The 7,185-nt window shown below is 47.1% G+C and overlaps 1 protein-coding gene across 11 annotated transcripts in view; it reads right to left on the reverse strand.

Annotated features, from left to right (window-relative positions):
• KTN1 (kinectin 1) overlaps positions 1 to 4,228 on the reverse strand; it is a 106,657-nt gene extending 102,429 nt beyond the window's left edge. For 7 of the 11 annotated variants that reach the window (XM_055130546.1, XM_055130539.1, XM_055130542.1 and 4 more), the window contains exon 1: positions 4,033 to 4,227. The gene's annotated coding sequence lies outside the window, so the exon portion shown is untranslated. Of the gene's footprint in view, positions 1 to 4,032 lie in introns of all 11 variants that reach the window. The other 4 variants (XM_055130549.1, XM_055130545.1, XM_055130548.1 and 1 more) reach the window with 2 other exon arrangements.
• Between the last annotated feature and the right edge of the window lie 2,957 nt (positions 4,229 to 7,185).

A 7,185-nucleotide genomic window follows, 5' to 3' on the forward strand; every position in this document is an offset into this window, starting at 1 on the left:
ATTCAGATATCTTGGGGCAACAGTGATCTGGGGAGGAGGAACAGCCTGCATAAAAGACCCAAAAACAGTGGGACTGAAAGTCAGAAATACAAGGGTAGAAAATTTAGAGGTATGGGTGGGGTACTGAGGAGAAAGTAATGTTTAAAGCACTGAGCATATGGTTCTGATTCAATCCCTGGCATTGCACTGTCCCCTAAGCAACAAGGAGGAGGAGAGCCAGGTGTGGTCCAAGAAGGCAAAGAGAGAAAAAAAGGAAAGAGAAGAGAGGGAGAGACACTATCATGTGGTTGCTATGTTGATTTGGTTAAGATAGTTTCAAGATATATCTCAGATGACTCCCAACATTTTTTTATATTTATTGGAGACTGTCTTCAAATTAAACAGAGTTCGGCTCTATCTGGCAGGTTTAGAGGAACATCAAAGTATAGTTTAACGCACAAACACTAGAAGCTCACTGTTGAAAGTGGTTTAATTAAGGCATGAATGTGTTGACTTCACGTCCAAGTAGAAATGCAGAATAGGTTGTCTGGAGTGCAAGACTCTTCCTGGGCTGGTGATATAAATATGAAAGCCTTCAGCTTATAGATATTTAAAGCCATAATACTGGATGAGATCACCAGAGGATTATAAAAAGAAAAATGAACCAAGGACTGCACACTTCCAGAAAAAGTCATAGAAGTCAGAATGAGCAAAATAAGGAAAGAAACCCAAAAAGCAATGTTCTGGAAGAGTATATATAAACGAGTGATTTTCTACCTTGACCCTTGTATCCTTCCAACCTTGTTTCCTCCCTGTGGAATCCCATCCTACCAATTGGTCCCCACTCTCATGCTGTGGGCCCCATTTATAAGATTTTCACCCTTAAAATATATTGGGAGCCCACAGGGGGTCATATGGTCACCTGGTATACAAATCACTTTGCTAAGACATGATTTTAGTTAGGGTTTAAAATTCTTAAATCAGTTTACAGCAGCTAAGGAGAAAGGTAAAAGATCAAATCCTCTTTTTTTTTTTTTTTAGTAACACCCAGTGTTCAAGATTTACTCCTGGTTCTGCACTCAGTGATCACTCCTGGTGAGACATAGAAAGCCTTATGAGGTGCCAGGGATGGAATGCAGGTCAGCTGTGTGCAAGGTAAGCATTCTATTCACTGTATTATCTCCCCAGCACCATTTTATCTCTTTAACCAAATACATGTCTACCACTTTTAAGTCTTTAAAGGCCAAAAATACTAATTTAATAATTGTATATTTAGTTATAAATAGTCTGGCACACAGTTACAACTTGTAATTATTTTTCTTTTTCTGGAGCTCAGATAAAATTAATCAAACTCCCTTGGTTAGCGGCACCTAGGTCTTCTCTCTGTCCAATTTTCTCTTCGCAGAAAAAGTAGCTTATATTCTAAATTATTGAATTCCCAATGATTTTCACATAAGTTACACCTAAGATCAGAAATTTCAATGTTCAAAAACAACTAAAAAATAATTAAAGCTACCCATAAGTGACCATAAATATAATTTCTAAAGTTACTTGTTTCTCTGAACTTACCTTTAAAATAATTAAAAACAGTATAGACACAGCTTATGTTATTTTAAAATATTTAAATGTTCTTGTAAAGCATAATCAACAAAATTTTCCTCTGCTATTAAAGGCCTAGAAATTAAAAATGTCTTTTATATATTTCATGTAAACCTCAACTTACCAAGAGTAACAAACTAACACTAGTCCTTTAGAAGTTAAGCCTCAGAAAAGCTTCCACCTCTTAGGCCTCTTAGAAAGCCCTTATTAACTCAACATCTATTTATTAAGATGATCTCCTTACTAAGAGCAGATTAAAATCTATTAACTAGGAGGAGGTCTGAGGTAAGAAAACACTTGCATCAGAAGAGATTACTGATATTAAAAATTTAGAAAAGGAACATCATGAAGTAACATTTGTTCGTAATGTTAGCCGAGTCATTCAAATTAAACTGATAATCAATAACTTCATCATTTTCAACGGCTTCACATAGTAATAAACTCTTTCCATAGTAAAGGAATAGCAAATGTCATGGGAACTGGGGATGCAGTCTACAGCACATGGGAGGTGGCTGGGAGGGGCTGCGTGGGACAGCGATGGCGAGCAGAGCAGCGGGCTCTCTGGTGACGGGTGTGGTGTTGCAATGATGTATCCAGGAAAAGTGTAATTTACAGTATTATAAATGCCAGTACCTCAATAAAAATGAATATGAAAAAAAATTTTTTTAAAAGAAGTGTTCTCCTTAGGCTTCGTTCCAGTGAAGGTTCCGTGTAAGTCTCCCAAAGGTAAACAGAACACCGCATTCTCAAAGAACACTTGATAGAGCTACTGGGGATGGCTGATGATGAAAACCTAAGAGACATTTCAAACTCTATCGCGGTGAGAGGTCAATTTTTCTATGATGCTACCAAGGAGCCCACTCATCCCTTAAGTCATTAAGCGAAAGAGGGGAGAAAACATTAAATATGAATTTAAGGCGCTAGCCTCGCAGAAGATTTGACCCAGAAACAGGAGGATACGATCCCTAGCACTCCCTCAGGAATGACCCCTGAGCACAGAGCCAAGAGTTTAGCCCCTGAGCACCCTCCGCTTTGGGGGGGCTCAAAACGAAATGAAATTTCATTCATTTGAAATGAAATCTATGGCAAGGCTTATCTCTCCCAAAGCAAAGATCAACTCCAGAGTCCTCCAGTGTGGTTCTCAGGTCCGTCCCACAGGAAACGCTGTTGCCATTTGCCTGCAGGGTAAGCGCAGGCAACACGCACGCCAATTTCGCAAAAAAGAAAAAATCAAAACTCGAATTTGGAGTCAATCCCTACCCAACCATTCGTTTCATCCCCGCGGTGTTTCTCTCCAAGGGGCCAAGGGCGTAGGAAATTTCCCAAGGCTTTCCACAGGGCATCTCAAAAAAAAAAACCCCAACACCCCCCCCCCACCCCGGGCAAAAAAGGAAAAAAGAAAAGAAAAAAGAAACCCTGCAGCCGCTCAGTAAAGTAGTGTCTCTGCAACCGATTACGCCACGCTTTCCCGCTCCAGGCCAAGAGCTCGGGTTCCTCGGCAGAAGCGGCCGCGGCTGCGGCGACGAAGGCTCCCGAAGCTCTTTCAGCGACCCCAGGTGCCACTCAGGGCCACACACGCCGCGCCGCGCCGCGCCCCACTGCACGGCACCCGACGACTTTTTCGAGACTGCCCGTTGCGTCCCCAGCCTAGAGCCCTAACACCGGGAAAAAAAAAAAAAAAGAGGAGAAGAAGAAGTAGAAAAGAAAGAGAAGGAAAAGTCTCCCGACTGCAGAAGAGCGGATCGCGGCGAGGGAGCCGGGGTGGGGTGGAGGGAGGGGGAGGATCGCAGGACACACCCCTCCGAGCGCGGACGGGAGAACTTGCCCGCGCCCGGGGACCCGCCGCCGCCGCCGCCGCCTTCTCCGCACTCTCTCCCGCCGCGGCTTCCCCGGCCCGCGGCGCCCGGGGTCTCGGCGGCGAGCGGCGGGGGCCGGAATTCCAGCATGGCGTGCGCGTGGCCCCCGCTCCGCCTCAGGGACGCGGGCGCCGCCGTCCACCGGGCCGAGCCGGCGGTAATCCGCCTTTTCTTCCCGGGGGCCCTCAGGCCCCGGCTAAAAATAGGCGCCCCGGTCACCCCCGGGCCCGCTCCGGCCGACCTCGCCCGCAGGAGACGTCCCCGAGGGAGTCCCCGGCCGCGCTCCGAGGCGCCGCGGCGGAGCCGGGGTCGGGCCCCGGGCGGCGAGGTGAGGCCTGGGCGGCCCCCTCGGAGCCCGCTCGCCGCTCGGGCGTCGGGGCCCGGGGAGGGGCCCGGCCGCTGCCGCCACGGGGCCGAGGCCTACCCCGAGGACGGCCGCGGAGCGAGATGTCCGGGGAAAGGGGGGGCTCCGCGGCCGCGCCCCCCAGCCCGGCGCGGCCCTCCTCCCCCATCCCCCCGGAGGCTCGGGCAGCGCCGCCCTCCCGGCCGCGCTCCCCGCGGCCCGCACCCGGGCTCGGCGCGGCCTGCCCGCCCTTACCCTGCGTGGCCGCGGCGGGAGACCGACCGGGAGGACCAGGCGGCGCGGACACCACAGCTCGCGTAGTCGGCTCCCCAGCGCCGCCGCCGCCACCACCGCCGCCGCCGCCGCCGCAATAGCTCAGGTGCCGCCGCGCCGCCCGGCAGGAAACGGGCGGCTTCGGGGCGGGGCGGCCCCCGGCACGTCCCGGCGTCTGGGCCGGCGGTACCCAGAGACCGTCCCCTTAAAGGGACAGGCGCCGCCGCCGCCGCCGCGGCCTCCGAGCGCTCGCGCCCGCCCTCGCGCGCCGCTCAACCCCAGCGTCCTGCGGTTTGGAAATCCCGGGATTTCCTCCCCGAGATTAAGGCCCGCGGCGGCTCGCCGACGGAGGGGAGCTCGGGGCTCGGAGGATTTCGCGGAGTTCCCTTCCTTCGTTAGCTTCGGCTCTCCTTCGCTCTCCGTTGCTTCGGTCTTAGCAGGCCCTCCCAAGTCAGCGTCCTCCCTCCCGTCCCCGACCCGGCAACGCTGGAAGGTTTAGGGTTGGGTTTTTTAAAAAACTGTAAAGTGATGGCACTCGATTTCACCCTGCCTGTCCCAGATTTTTTCTTTCTTTTTTTTTCTTTTTTACCCATAAATCCCTGGAAGGTGAAAAATCCTCCGTTACTCTATCTCCGGCGTTTCTGAATTTTCCTTCGGGCAATCCTAACTACCCACTGAGAGAGATATTTTAAATTGACCCACATAAACTGTGTGCAGGAATGATGAAGCCGTGGTGTCTAGCGGCTCTCATTGAAAGCAGGAGTAAATAAGTGGACGTGACCGCGGAGTCCCCGGCGTCCCCGTCCAGAACCCCTGCTAACTGGTTCGTGGGTTGCTTCAAAGGGATGGTAGCGGTCTCTTTAGGTCCTCTGTCTGACAAAGTGAGATGGGCTGGCTTTTCAGTCCCCTGCAGGAATCAATCACTCCCAGACGGTGCCCAGCACCGAGACAGAAATAAAACACTCCACGTTCTTTTCAAATCTGAGAATACAAAATGATCCAGACGCTTTTAGAATACGGATAGACACGCAAAATGAGATTTCTCTTCAAGACCCGATCCTAAAAAAAAAGGGGACAGGGGCAGATCAGTTCCTACGCGCACGAAGAATTCCCTTTAGATGGACTGACGAAAAGCATACTGGATAGTAGTATTCTAATTATCTCTGTCTTCGCTTTGTAGAGCACCACCAAAGTGTAAATGAAAACGCAAGAGTTAGTGATAGCCTGAGATGCTGAGAACGCTTCAGCCGCTGTGTTCCACCAAGTGTGTTGTCTTAACCTCCTTTTCTGCCTTCCCAGCAGAGTTGCCCGGCCCCTCTGTGGCCCCCAATGCCCTCAAGCATTCTCCTTCATGGGTACTTCATGTAAGTATGACAGAGAATCCAGCTGTTTTGAAAAGTAAAGCCATGAGTTCCTTAATTCAAGGAAGGAATGTATTGCAGCTCTGTTTACAATAGCCACAATATGGAAAAAACCAGAGTGCCTGAAAACAGATGATTGGCTAAAGAAACTCTGGTATATTTACACAATGGAATACTACATAGCTGTCAGAAAACATGAAGTCATGAAATTTGCATATAAGTGGATCAACATGGAAAGTATCAGGCTGAGTGAAATGAGTCAGAAAGAAAGAGACAGACATAGAAAGATCGCACTCATATGTGGAATATAAAGTAGCTGAGAGATACAAGCTTACAATGTTGCGATTCCTGGCAGACATTTCTCTGGAATTAGTTACTAAAATACAGAAATCCAAAACTATGCTGCTGCTAGTGCGGCCTCCTGACCTCATAACTCTTCATTCTCAGCAATGGAAAACAAATTACCAAATGCTTTCTTTTCAGCAGATCGACTTTAGGGGGGAGAAACTCCAATCAATAATAGTGAATTTTTTTGTTGAAATATTGAATGTAATGAAAGTAAAGTGAAATTTACCAGTTACACATGTGGGGTGGGGGGCTGGGGAGGTGGGGGGAAGGGGGGAGGTATATCGTGATTCTTGGTGGTGGAATATGTGCACTGGTGAAGGGATGGGAGTTTGAGCATTGTATAACTGAGACTTTAACCTGAAAGCTTTGTAACTTTCCACATGGTGAATCAATAAAAGAATTTAATAAATAAATAAATAAATAAATAAATAAATAAATAAATAAATAAAGGAAGGAATGTATATATATATGTATATATGTATGTATATACATACATATACATATATATGTGTATATATAGGTACTTAAGAACTCCATTATAAATACACATAAAGGAATACATAGGATCAAGTGATGACACACCCTTGGCCTTGGATTACAAAACTGAGATTACCAAATCCAACTGAAGTAGTGAAGTGTGTAGCGGGAGAGAGAAAGAGGGTACTATAAGAAAACAATGATGAAGGAGCTTGTGCACTTCGTTTTGGGGGGTTTTCTTTTGTTTTTTTTGTTTTGTTTTGTTTTTGCTTTTTGGGTCACACCCAGCGATGCTCAGAGATTACTCCTGGCTCTGCACTCAGGATTTACTCCTGGCGGTGCCTGGGGGACCATATGGGGTGCTGGGAATCGAACCCAGGTCAGCTGCATGCAAGGCAAACGCCCTACCCGCTGTGCTGTCGCTCAGGCCCCAGCTTGGGCACTTTAGTGGTGGCAAAGCTACAGTGGTATCCTTGCAAAACCATAATATCAAAACTATTCTAACCCTGTTACCTGAACTACAGGGAAAAAAAATGTTTTTACAAATGAGAGACCTCTTGATGAGTTTACACCTATTTTGTTTCCTTTAGTTAGCCCTACTAAAGCATGTTTTAAATGAGAATAAAAATGTCACTTTAACCAGTAGAGAGCTACTGTCATTTTAAAGACAGTAATGTTTAAATATACCTTTAAATAAGGCAAGTAGAGTCTACAGTCATGTTTTCTCTAAATGTTCTAGTACTTCATTAATAGTCAGGGATAATTTTTTAGAAGCATAAATATATCCACTGATTCTCCACTTTAGGAAAGGAAACTGATTGGATGCTCCCTTCTTTGTAAGATTTTTTTTGTTTATTCATACCAAAACAAAAAGATTTACTAGGAATATTATTCCCTGTTAGGAATTAAAACCAAATCCTTAATTTTTTTAATATTTATTTATTTAGGC

This window comes from Sorex araneus, chromosome 3 (assembly GCF_027595985.1).
Source record: "Sorex araneus isolate mSorAra2 chromosome 3, mSorAra2.pri, whole genome shotgun sequence".
Taxonomy (NCBI): Eukaryota; Metazoa; Chordata; class Mammalia; order Eulipotyphla; family Soricidae; genus Sorex; species Sorex araneus.